The sequence below is a fragment of the Sphaeramia orbicularis genome, chromosome 15 (genome assembly GCF_902148855.1).
Source record: "Sphaeramia orbicularis chromosome 15, fSphaOr1.1, whole genome shotgun sequence".
Classification (NCBI taxonomy): domain Eukaryota; kingdom Metazoa; phylum Chordata; class Actinopteri; order Kurtiformes; family Apogonidae; genus Sphaeramia; species Sphaeramia orbicularis.
This window is the reverse complement of record NC_043971.1, coordinates 35856968-35871704: the sequence shown is the minus strand read 5'-3', so window position 1 is coordinate 35871704 and position 14737 is coordinate 35856968.

Here is a 14737-nt window from a genome sequence, read left to right as displayed (position 1 = left end):
GTTTTTACCAGAAGCAAAGTGTTTTTATTTGTATTTTTTGCTGGTACTCCTGTATTCATTAATTCTATCAAAAGAATTTCTATATAATAATAACATAATCTGTCATAAAATAATCACTTTGTCACAGAAATGTATTGCATTCACATGGAAAAATAAAAATCGGCTCTGTTTTTCTGAATTAATGAGATAATTATTATTAAAAATCGGCTCTGTTTTTCTGAATTAACTAGATAATTATTAAAAATCGGCTCTTTTTCTGAATTAACTAGATAATTATTATTAAAAATCGGCTGTTTTTCTGAATTAATGAGATAATTATTTTTAAAAATCAGCTCTGTTTTTCTGAATTAACCAGATAATTATTATTAAAAATTGGCTCTGCTTTTCTGAATTAACCAGATAATTATTATTAAAAATTGGCTCTGCTTTTCTGAATTAACCAGATAATTATTATAAAAAATTGGCTCTGCTTTTCTGAATTAACCAGATAATTATTATTAAAAATTGGCTCTGCTTTTCTGAATTAACTAGATAATTATTATTAAAAATTGGCTCTGCTTTTCTGAATTAACCAGATAATTATTATTAAAAATTGGCTCTGCTTTTCTGAATTAACCAGATAATTATTATTAAAAATTGGCTCTGCTTTTCTGAATTAACCAGATAATTATTATTAAAAATTGGCTCTGCTTTTCTGAATTAACCAGATAATTATTATTAAAAATTGGCTCTGCTTTTCTGAATTAACTAGATAATTATTATTAAAAATCAGCTCCGTTTTTCTGAATTAACTAGATAATTATTATTAAAAATCGACTGTTTTTTCTGAATTAACTAGATACTTATTATTAAAAATCGGCTCTGTTTTTCTGAATTAACAATATAATTATCTAATTAATTCAGACAAACAGAGCCGATTTTTATTTTTCCATGTGAATACAATACACTTCCGTACTTTGTGGCACTTCAAGTTTATATGTAATTCAGAGCAATGACTGGGTTTATTATATGAGAAATCTATAGACATGTCGTGTGAATGACAAGGTGAATGCAGCTCAGTTTAATCTATCTGTTTTCTATTACAGTTTAACAATTGGGAGTCTGTCCCTGGCTTTTCATAATGGCATTCTATATAAGCCACTTTATTTAGACATTTACCAGCTTGACAAGTTACACAGTTAAGTCTGCAATTGTACAGTTTCTTTGGGAATTCATCTATTTCATATCAATGTCATTCTACTCAGCAACCATTTACATTATATTTCCATGCAATGTCTTTTTTTTCCAACTGCTCAGAGAAAAACTGAACTACAATAATGATATGTCCTCAAAACATTGATTACCTCGTTTTTACAGTATACAGTATATGTTTAGTCCGTCCTCTCTGTCTGGAAAGATATATGCCTTATGACTGTCTGTGTAAGACAAAAAAAAATAATGGTGATAAATGGTAATTCATTTTTAAGTCCCATTTGATCCCTGCAACCATCTTGACTTGTAAAATCTTTCTAATTGTGTAAATGGTGGCTTAATTCAAATGGAATAAAAAAATAAAATAAAATACTCTACCTCTTTACTTTAATACTTTACTTTAAATGTTTATTTTTTGGGGGTTTTTGTAAAAGGAGATGCCATCAGACACAATCATCAGAGACAGGCCTTCGTCTGTCTATTTAACGCTGTCATAATAGACATAAAACAGATGAGTTTACGGTGACTGCAGACTGAACAGCCCAGGACTGAACACAGCAGGAGCTCCTTCCTTCCAGCTGCCATCAGACTTTGTAATATAACTGAGCATTAAATTATTGTATGCTATGCATGTTTACAGGTGTTTTATCCTATTTTTTTTTTACCTCACATTTAATGTACATAATATATATTTCATATATCTTTTTTTTTTTGTAACTTCTTACCTTGTGTCTCTAATGTTGGTTGTCTGTTTATGATGGGTCAGTGTGTTTTTTTGTTGTTACTGCTGTTGTAACCAAATAATTTCTGGCAAAGGATCAATAAAGTATCTATCTATCTATCTATCTATCTATCTATCTATCTATCTATCTATCTATCTATCTATCTATCTATCTATCTATCTATCTATCTATCTATCTATCTATCTATCTATCTATCTATCTATCTATCTATCTATCTATCTATCTATCTATCTATCTACAGGGTGAGGAAGCAAAATTTATAATATTTTGAGGCAGGGATTGAAAGACAGTGTATGACCAATTGTGTATGAACATTATAAATTTTAAAGTGAGTAAAACAAGGAGACTATGTCAAGTATATGATCTTATTTGATTTATATAATTTCTATTTTTATACTTCGAGCTCTTATTTTATTTTATTTTTATTATCTATTTTACCTACACTTGTATCTATATATATATATATATATATATTAGAAATGTCAAATATTTTGTGAAGTACAGGGTGGGGAAGCAAAATTTACAATATTTTGAGGCAGGGACTGAAAGACAGTGTATGACCAATTAGTTTATTGAAAGTCATGAGAATTTATTTGCTACAAGAAAATTTCCATAATAGAAAATGTTTTTATTCTATGTGTCCTCCTTCTTTCTCAATAACTGCCTTCACACGCTTCCTGAAACTTGCGCAAGTGTTCCTCAAATATTCGGCTGACAACTTCTCCCATTCTTCTTTAATAGTATCTTCCAGACTTTCTCGTAATAGTTTTGCTCATAGTCATTCTCTTCTTTACATTATAAACAGTCTTTATGGACACTCCAACTATTTTTGAAATCTCCTTTGGTGTGACGAGTGCATTCAGCAAATCATACACTCTTTGACGTTTGCTTTCCTGATTACTCATATGGGCAAAAGTTTCTGAAAAGGTATGGATAATCGTGTTAGGTATGATTATGACATCAATATATGTTTGGTTTCAAAACAATTGACGTAGTGCCTGCTGAGAAAAAACAACTAAATGTTCATTGTAAATTTTGCTTCCCCACCATCCATCCATCTATCTATCCATCTATCCATCTATCTATCTATCTATCTATCTATCTATCTATCTATCTATCTATCTATCTATCTATCTATCTATCTATCTATCTATCTATCTATCTATCTATCTATCTATCTATCTATCTATCTATCTATCTATCTATCTATCTAATATTAATTCCATATAAATCTTATGTAGTTGGGATGTTATTTCTACAGTAAAGCTGATTTACATGTTAATTTGGACGTTCGTAGAACTGTACTGGCTTCACTTTTCAGCCCCTTAGGCTGCAGTCTGCTCCATCACAGGTACATGTCCTTTATTAACCTTTATTTCAGATGTGCTGTTCAAAATGGATCTACTGACATCTAATGCATAGGATGGCATGAGTATTCATTAGATTTGTATTAGATTTCATACGGTTGTATAGGTTCAAAAAAGGAAACTCTGAATCATATTGAGCTTACGGTCTCGTTTTACACTCAAACTGAATATTTGATAACAAGGTGATTGGATATTGAGGCTTTTCAGTGAAGTAGCTCCTCATTCCATGTTACTGTCAAATTGAATGTTAACATATCAGGAGCTACATAGTTCTATGCACGACATCCTCAGAAAGCCAGTGAATATGTGGACTTCTTAAAAAGGTGCCAGACATGCATGTGTTTGTTTCAGGGCTTAAACTGAGGGTCTGAAACAGGGTCTCAACAAGACAATTAGAATAAGTAAGCTGTCACAAGTAGAGCCCAACCCTGTACCTGTCTGGAGCACACATAGACCATACTCACTTCTGTGGAGGAATAATCTCCCTCCATAAAACCTCCAGAGATTTATGAATCTCAGTGAAACACGGTGGTATCTCTGCGTCGCCATTTACATCCACAGATCAACAATAAATGCTGACATATGAACATAAACTGTGGATGAATCTGTTCTGAAGTGGAGTCAGTCATGCATGCTTTCATGTTCATGATACTAAACTGAATCCAGTTCAGTGTACGTAGGTGAAACTAAATCACTGTTACAAAAATAACAGAAAAAAATCCACTTGCTATGGGTGCTTCTATGAAATTGGTCGCTAAAAACAGGACATGGGGGCTACAAATTCAAACCAGATGTAGACTAATGTTATGAAGCAAGTTTGGAAGCACTTTGGGTCTATTTTAAAAATATATACTGAGATAAAAGAGAAAGTATTTTTCAGATAAAACACAATTTTATATTATTTTACATGACATTTAATATAAAAATCTGTATGTAACATGCTACAAAGGACACGAAAATTACGCACTGATATTTTTTGAATATCTCTTTATTCTCTTACAGGTACATTTTGGGAATTGAACTATTTATGCAAGGTATAGTGTTTCACAAAAATGCAAAATCATTTGTGATTTATATGCATTTTAATGGGCAGGTTCTGCATGTAACACAAGTGGACACAATGGGTTACATACAAAACCTGGAATGAGACTGAGATTCTGCGGAATAATCTAAGACCTGAACTTCAATCAACATCTTCTTTATCATTGTTTAAAAAGCATCTGAAAAGGACTTTAATTCATGAAAAAATGTAAGGCTGTATATCATTTGATTTGTACTTGATGATTTGTAATGTGGATTACATTTTTATTGTTTTTACTTTAGTTTATTAATTCAGTTATATTGTATTTTTTAATTCTTTTTTTTTGTGTATTGTTCATTTTGGGGGAGGTATTCATATAAGCCTTTTTTTGGCTTCTAACCTCTCCTGCACAATCTGGTTACTTGTCTGAATGTTATTTTTCTTTTGCTGTTTTTATTATGTGCAAATAAATAAATAAATAAATAGATAAATAAATTCATGAAAAACCCATGTCTGGATTAGAAAAACCACTAGGATCCACAAATTTAACGGAGTGTCTTTATTTATAGTGCTATATAAGACCATTTACAGCCATGTGGGCCAGATAAAGTGCACTGACACCTAGATAGTTTTTCATGTCCCAATTTTGGTCCTACTTTTGGCCCAAATATTTTATTAAAAATTCATTAATTTTTGGATGGCTCAGAGCAAGAGTATAATTTTTTTGCATTTATCAGAGGTCATCATTATGTACATCCAGGGGGGAAATATGTCTAAATTTCTCTTTTATTATTGGGTCTAAAAAGCTGGAAAAGTACCAAATGTACCCAGTTTCATAGAAGCACTCATACAGTGGCCTTCAGTCGATGTTCTCAGCTATATCGGTACAGTTAAGTGTATTAAAAGGAACATTCTCTTTATGCACACTGTTCATTTTTAAAGCTCTCAAAGCAGGTTCCTCTCTTCAATAAATATAAACAAAACCACTGCACTCTACCTTGTCCGCACAACTTTTTTTGCAAGGACAAAACCATATAAAATCTTATAAAGCCAAAGAAATATAGCATGCCAAGTACATGTATGAGTAGGTGCTGTAAAAATGGACATAAAAATATCTATTTTACTGGTGACAAACGTTTAAGGGAAGTAAGCCAGGAGGAGAGCTTGTTACATTTACAGTATTTTAAAATCTTAATATCATTCAGTCATTTAAGAGGAAAGATGAACTGGGAGATAAATATTTCAGATTCCATCAGTGTTTATGATGGTCCAACTGGGGAAGAATTGTTTACTAAAGCGTTCAACCCCGTGCTTTGAATCTCACTAAATAAATTATGTTTCTTCTAGTTTCCCTCTAACGTTGGAGGTCTTTGCCTTGTTTAACAGTTTTCAATGAAAAGTGTTAAATTTCTTTCATTCAGTTTTAGTTTGTGCAGTTGAAGTCTGGTTTCTGTTAATGACATCAGTGCAGTGGTGCAGATGGTCCTGTGGGTTTGGACTGTCAGTTACAGTAGGTGGGACTGTTGCACAGGCAGTTGTTTGAACGGACTCCTTTTCTGTGGTTGCCTGTTCTGTGCACACGTCACAAGTCAGACAAGCTGCTTTCTGGCACAAAGTGTCAACACACCACATTGTGCAGAATCATCACAAGGCAGCGATGTGTGCGTAGTGGTGTGTGATAGTAAAGAGCAGCCATATACCATTTTCATGTGCTATGCATTCGGCCTGATCACAATCAAGGTGTACAAGTATATTTGCATCAGTTATTAATCAGTATTGTAAAAAGATCCCCCCAAAACCATTCCCAAAATGTTTCTTTGGCTATCTTATTACTAGATTTTGCAATCCTCCAAATGTGAAGAAAATTGGATAAAAAGTGATAAAATGGCGACCCAATGAATGTGAAAACGTGCACAATTTTATTCATAAGAGAGAAAAATTATTGTCCATAATGTTTTGTAACACAATAAATAATTCCTACTCAACTCCTGTGTCTTTTTTATTCCAAAATACACACATCACATTGCTTTTCATTTATTGATCATTTTTGTTGAACAGCTGTTTGATCATCAATTCTTATTTTCAGTATTAAGACAATCAACCATTTTGTTCTGAAAACCCTTCTTTTACAGCCCTTTAATTGTAATAATAGAATGGGAACCTGTTATTTTAGTATTATTATGACTAAATATGCACAACTAGACAGATTTTGGTCTGCTCCCTGGCTGCAGAAAATTTGGTAACAATGTGTCAAACGGATGTTTACGTCGAACCGCATGTTTTCAATGGCGCGTTGTTCACCAAAATTCATGTAGTGTCCGTACACCAATATACTTCCATCAATAATATGGCGTATATGCCTTATAGATATATTGTTCAAATATGTTTATTTCCTCCTGTACCAGGAAGACTTAGTTACAGATCTAACAGAGACGTGACCATGTGGTAAACCAGATTTCCATTCCAATCTTGTAGAGTCCGTACACCAGGTAGTGTCCGTACACCATATCAAAATATGTGGGTCTAATTTTATTGTTTCTGTCAATATATGGAATTTTTCAGCACGCATGCTTTGGACACGACATCTATGCAATAAACAATGCATGATTATCCTGAGTGCTGGAACATTTGTATATCTGTGTAGGCATTAAATATGGAGGCTATTAGGCTGGAGTGTCCGTACACCAAATAATTTCTGATTTGACAGGGGTACAAGCCTGTGAAATTTTTAGTAGACACCATAATACAAAAATATTTTGGACTTTAAAAGAGAAATATCAGACAAATAAAATGGCTTGTCTGATTTTTTGATGAGCATTATTATTTTTTTTATCTATATGTGCACCCTTTCTGGTACCCTTGATTGTGATCAGGCCGATTGTAAAATGTGGGTCTGAAACAGTTGAATACTTTACTGGTCCATGTCAATAAAAATCCCTATAAACTGGTGAGAGGAGAAGAGTGATGATGTATATACTAAGTTGCCATTAACTAGTAAGATGGCAGCAGTAAATGAAATCATGCTCTTTCTGTCACTTAAAAGAGTTTCCTTCCATCAGCAACTTTTTTTTTTTTATCTTAGCATTACTACATTAGGCAACAACTGCAACCAACTGCAATTTAATTCTGAAAAGCAATTAACCTACCACTAGTGCGTTGACCCGTGGGGATACACAGGTTCTAAATATGGTAATTATTATGCTGTTGTGTATTCGTGCATGCTGTACCGCATCTGTCCAGCAGTCACCGCCAAAGCGTTCTGGCCATAGCAACTAGATCATAAGGCTATTGTATTCCAAAATTGCTAATATCTACCAAAATATTGGTCCGATCAACTTGTCGTTTTCACTAGCCTCTTCCTTGACCAAAAATACATAAGTATGCCAAACTGCAACAGTCAGCTCTTTCCAGATTTTTTGTGAATCCCCAGACACACATACACATACACACATACAGAGGCCACTTGGCTTGTATAATATAGATCACAGGTGTCAAACATGTGGCCCGGGGGCCAAATCCAGCCCACCAAAGGGTCCAATCTGGCCCGCGGGATGAATTTGTGAAAAACTGCAAAAATTACACTGAAGATATTAACAATCAATGGTGTCTAAATCATTTTAATTCAGGGTCCACATACAGACACATACAGTCCAATTAGATTTCAAGTGGGTCAGACCAGTAAAATATTATCATAATAACTTATAAATAATGACATCCCCAAATTTTCTCTTTGTTTTTTGGTGTAAAAAAAAGTAAAATTACATGAAAATGTTTACATTACCAAACTATACTTTTATAAAAAATGTGAATAACCTGAATAAATATGAACAAACGGAAATGTCTTTAGAAAAGTAAATGCAATTTTAACAATATTCTGCCTGATACTAAATGTTTCTTGCAATTATAACGCACATGTGTAAATGATAAACTGATAAACCGAGGTACAATATTGTTAAAACTGCACTTGTTTTTCTTAAGACAATTCGAGTTGTTCATGTTATTCAGATTTTTAAGGAAACTTTGTAGACGTAAACCTGATCATAATAGAATTTTACTTTTTTTACTGTGATTATTTTACTGGTCCGGCCCACTTGAGATCAAATCGGGCTGAATGTGGCCCCCGAACAAAAATGAGTTTGACACCCCTGATATAGATGAAAGCATTGATTACTTTGCATGAAACCAACAGTAAAGAAAAAAGTTAAAGCTAAAACAGTAAAGCTATAATTTGGTAACTAAAGCTAAATCACATGTAGCTACACTATCGAACTGACAGTGTATCAGCATCACATGGGAGCCAAAATAAAACCTCTCACATTATACTACAGCACAGGTGTCAAAGATGTGGCCAGGGAGCCAAAACCGGCCCACCAAAGGGTCCAATCCGGCCAGCGGGGTGAATTTGCAAAGTGCAAAAATTACACTTAAGATATCAACAATCAAGGATGTTGAAGTCGTTTTAGTTCAGGTTCCACGTACAGACCAATGTGATCTCAACTAAAATAATAGCATAATAACCGATAAACAATGACTCCAAATTTTCTTAGTTTAATGTGAAAAACATATTACATCTATAAATAAGTAATGACAACTTCAAATTTTTCTCTTTGTTTTAGTGTAAAAACCTAAATGAAATGATGAAAATATTAACATTTACAAACTATCCTTTAACAATAAAATGCGAAAAACCTGAAATTTTGAAAGTGAAATTTTAACATTATTCTTCGTGTTATTAAATATTTTGTGCCTTTTGTAGATCCAATCTGTAATATTCATGTATAAATTGTAAGTTCAGGTGTAATATTGTTAAAATTGCACTTATTTTTCTCAAGAAATGTTATTTTTTTTTCAGGTTATGCACATCATTTTTGTTTGGATAGTTTGCAAATGTACATATTTTTATAATTTAATTTTGATTGCACTAAAACAAAGAGGAAAAATTTGGAATGGTCGTTATTTACAGGTTATTATGCTATTGTTTTACTGGTCCGGCCCACTTAAGATCAATTTGGGCTGAATGTGGCCCCTGAAAGAAAATGAGTTTGACACCCCTGTATTAGAGTGTGTTAAATGTGAGAAAACATCAGATTAGCTGCATTAAAATGTTTTGATTTCATAGTTTTCACAGTAAATACATGGTTTTTTTGCTTCAAAAATTAAACGCATGGTGTCCAGCTGAGTGGACATTGTTGCAACTCTATGAAAAATAGCTTAATAAAAAAAAAATCTTATTTTTTTTAATGCCTAAAAAGGAATAAAATCACTCAAGAAAAAAAAAAAATCTTGATTAAGGTTCTTGTAATTCATGCATGAAAGGGTTATTAATATATGCCAAGTTTCATTGCTGTGGAATAACTCCTTTTTAGTCAGGTTATGAACTTTTCAGCCCCCCCTCGCACAACAACATTTGCACAAAGAACAAATTAAACATGTTGATGGGATTTATAACACTGGTCAACAACAAATTTATTGTTTAAGTTTTTTGAGCTGATTTAGGATAATTTTGGTGTGCTGAATCCAAAAATCACATTAATTTTGCTCAATCAAGTCAACTTTCTGAACTATGCTACATATTGGCTTTTTAACATTTTTGCTTACATTTATGGGCATTTTCACATCATATGATACAAAATTCTTTCATATTTCTTGCAATAAACAATTTCTGAAGATTTTACTTTTGCCAATTTATGATTGTGTTTTTTTAATATTACAGGTGAATGAAATGGCTTCAACTAGAAGATCTTGCAAAAATAAGCCTGACGTATTCTTCTACAGTTTGTAACACTTAATAAATACATCCTGTTAGAAAATGATTTTTTTTCTCTTAAAACCCATTTTGGGTGAGAACTATGTAAAAAAATCAACTGATAAAGTCACAAAAATGTAATCAATTTTGTGAGAAGATCAAATTTTTCAAAATCAAATTAGCAAAAAAACCTGACCTGATTGAGAAAAACAGATGTCATTTTTGGATTTAGCGGTGCAAAACGGTCCTAATTCAGTTGAAAAAACCTAGACAACTTGCAAAAAACATTTATTTGTAACCCAGTGTAATCAAACACAACTGAAAAGGTCTTCCAACACCACTGATACAGGGTAAATTCTGCTTACAGTCCACTCACCTGTTTCCAATCCATGCACTTTGGACACTGGTTGCAGACCTCTGTGTGAGTCCAACTGGTTTTTAAATAGAAAATCTGGGCAGATCCCCCTGTAGGTGTAGATGCCAGTGACGGATGATCCACAATGAATATTTTATCCACCCTCAGAAAAAGGCCCTGTGTGTTATCGATGCAAGACAGTGAAAAATCACGACAGGCAGAGGTGTCCTTTTTGTCATATAATATTAGCTGATTCATACTCACATTTACTGACAGGAATGGAGAACAAACCATCACACAATTGGCTACAATATTCCTCAACTTGTGGATGTTTTTAGTAAACTAGTCTATTCTTGTGCTGTGGTGTTTTGGATAAATGCAGACAGATTAAATAGATTCTGCAAGTGTTTCAGTGAGTTTAATTTGTGTCATTTCATGCAGTGTATAATTGAATAGAGCAGGATTTTATGTGTGTCCATTGTGGCTATGTTATTGTTTGGAAAGACTGATGTCACTAGTGTTATCCTATAATGCATATCTGGAGAACAGCTATTGCACAAGCTACTGACAGACATCAAATCCACCAACACAGATTTTCTAGACTTTGTATTGGCGAAAGGTTATGTTCAATGTAGGCTCAACCGCAGATTCACATTATATAAGACAGAACTGATGTGACACATAATGTGAACGTTGTGATACATCCTATTAAAAACACGTCAGATCTGCTTTGATGTTTTTTTTTTGTTTGGCGCGTTGCATTTCACCATCTGCAGCCTGTCTTGTGATTTATGAACATTTAATACAAAATGAGACACTAAATCCCATTTGGGGGATGCGTCGGGTTGTGGGTTCTGTCATATCTGAGCAGAGATTCATTACCACGGCGATATGCCCAGTTTTCACGCTATAATTTAATCAATGAAATGACATGATCTGGGGAAAAAAAAAACAATCCCTGGTACATAATCCTGTCTGGATGTCCAGTCTGAAATGTTAAGGAGAAAGCCTTGCATTAATCGCTGTAAGAGTTTTAATCCAATTCATCAGGAAATATTCCAAAAAGGGATTTGTGACGTATGTCCTTGTGTTGGAGAAGATCACAGATGTGCTGCTGATTTGTATTTTGTATGGGACAGAATTGAGAGTGTTTCTTTTCTTAATTTTAAGGCTTTGTTGAAGATTTCCAACATAAGTTTTGCTTAAAAATGCCACAATATTTCAGATTGGTGTATTTGTGTTGATGGACAGTGAAGACTAAACTGGAGAGAACTGTGGAGACGATAACTACACATGAATTAATCCACAGTTATACAGAGCACTGCAAAATGATCACTTTGTCTGATTTGACCATTTATAGGTATGTGTTGGAGTAAAATGAACATTTTTGTTTTATTCTCTAAACTACTGACATTTCTCCCAAATTCCAAATAAAACTATTGTTATTTAGAGCATGTAATTGCAGAACATGACACATGGTCAAAATAACAAAAAGATGTTGTGTTTTCAGACCTGAAACAATGCAAAGAAAACCAGTTCATATTAATTTCTAACCAACACAATACTAATGTTGTAACTTGGGAAAAGTTCAGACATCGATATTTGGTGGAATAACCCTGATTTTCAATGACAGCTTTCATGTGTCTTGGCTCTCCACCATCGATGTTGGATGACTTCATGCAGCTCCTGGCAGAGAAATTCAAGAATTTTCATTTTGTCTTCTTATCTTAATGATACAGGGGTTATTTTCTTTTGTTCAGACATGTCAGGTATGAGAACATCATTCTACTACTACTTTGTCTGAACAAAAAAAATAACCCCTGTATCCTGGCATAGAAATTCAAGAAGCTCAGTAATGTTCCTTGGCTTGTGTCCATCCATCTTCCTGCAGAAGTTTTCAAAGTGGGTTCAGGTCTGGAGATCAGGCTGGCCATGACAGGGTCTACATCTGGTGGTCCGTCATCCACACCTTTATGGACCTGACTGAGGCCAGGAGCATTGTCCTGAGAGAAAAACCAGTCCTCAGAGTTTGGGAACATTGTCAGAGCAGAAGTTCAGTAGTTTTCAATGGTTATTTTGGATTCTGATTACTTTTGCAGTCCTAATAGCACTGTTTTTGCCTCATGCGAGAAGATAGTGATGGACACAGAAGTGCTTTTTATACCTCTTCTTAAATAAGACATGGATCAGGGGTTTATTAAGTAGAATAAGGTGTGATTGCTTTGGAATTCAACAGACACAGGAATGGAATGGCTGTCATACATGCATACATGCTGATTTCAGAGGAAATTGCAGTGGTCTCTTAATTTTTTCCAGAGCTGTGTGTGTGTGTATATATATATGTATATATATATATATATATATATATATATATATATATATATATATATATATATATATATATACATATATACATATATATATATATGTACATATATACATACATATATACATGTACATATATATATATATATATATATATATATATATATACATACATATATACATGTACATATATATATATATATATATATATATATATATATATATATATATATATATATATATATATGTGTGTGTGTGTGTGTGTGTGTATGTATGTATGTATGTATGTATAGGGCGTCACAAAAAATGTATACACACTTTAAATAATTGTAAAAGTAGGTGTTTTTAAAATTAATGTAATTTTTAAAATCTAATAGAATTTACAAACATAATTTTATTGTTTTGTCACCGCCTGTTCTCAAACTGACGTCCGTTCTGGTCCAGACTCTGGAAGTCTACAGGGTGTCCCATAAGTCTCCATACATAGAAGACATAATACATTCCACACATATATGGTTCTAACATGTATTTCTTTAGATTTCAGATAACCCAAAGAATGCATTTGAATAAAGAGCAATGAACTGAAATCATCCTGATGGCCGGTTCAGCAAGCAGTCGTATGGTTGCAAGCGCATTAAAAGAAAACATGGGACGAGTATCACACACGACACTGTGGCAAAACTTACTGTCAAGTTCAAAAAAACAGGAAGTGTTTTGGATCAATTTGTTCCCGACAAAATGGCAGTCATATAGAGCATATTATATAAATAAAAATGGTTTATGTCAAGAAACGTTTATTTTTCCTATGTATGGAGACTTATGGGACACCCTGTAGTGGTGTGAGGTCTGGGGAACTTGCCAAACAGGTGGATTGGACGGAGGGGTTTCATTGAATACCCTCTGAGTTCACCAGACCTCACACCACTAGACTTTTGTTTATGGGGATACCTAAAAGACAGTCTATGCTATGAAACCTGCAACAGTCGCTGAATAGAGAGCAGCCATTGAATGTGAATGCACACAAATACCAAGGGAACTGTTTCATGATGTGTGTGATTCCATTGCTTGGCATTGTCAGCAGTGTCTGGACCAGAATGGATGTCAGTTTGAGAACAGGCGGTGACAAAACAATAAAATGATGTTTGTAAATTCTATTACATTTTGAAAATTAAATGAATTTTAATAAACACCTACTTTACAATTATTTAAAGTGTGCATACATTTTTTGGGACACCCTGTGTATATATAGTTCCACAGCTGACTACTAAACAAGCTGGTAGTCATGCTTTTCTGCAGGTCCTGTTGCCATATTCTTCCACCAGCATGGTGCAGAGGTTGGTTTTGATCCGTTAGGACACCAGGCTTGTTGTGGTAGAAACAAGATTCCCTCCTGACCTATTTTCTGAGTATCTTTTCAAGCGACTTCACTCTGGCATTCAGCTCCTGCTCATTTCTGAACTTCTGCCTACAAAGTTGTCTGTGAACTTGATTGGCATTCTTGCAGTTTGATTGACTGCAGGACACTTTTTGTAAATGTCGTCGTGGAGGTGTTAGATGTGTCAATCTCAGTTCAGATAAACCCAGAAACAAATGAATGGGTTGTGCCTGCGATTTCCATTGTCTCATGCTTTTTTGGTTACAATCTCTGCCAGCTCTTAAGAGTTTTTTTTTTTTTCCACTTTGTGTTGACAGGTGAGAAATTGGGCTCAACAAGACTGTCAGTTTCTCAGACTTCCTCTGCATACATCGCACTTCTTGTCAGGGATACAGTAGCTATCCATATCCCCATGTTTGGTGACCTGTCATTGCTCGTCTTCAAAGTTGAAAGCCCACTGCACAGAGAGGGCCTCATTCTGACAGACCCCTCTTGCAGGCAGTGTATTTTAATAAGCCAACTGCTGGGTTTTGCTCCTGTGTACCACCTTAAATTTTAACTTCATCTCTATTATACAATTCAAGGACTTTTATCTTTCAAAGCCTAAACTTTCT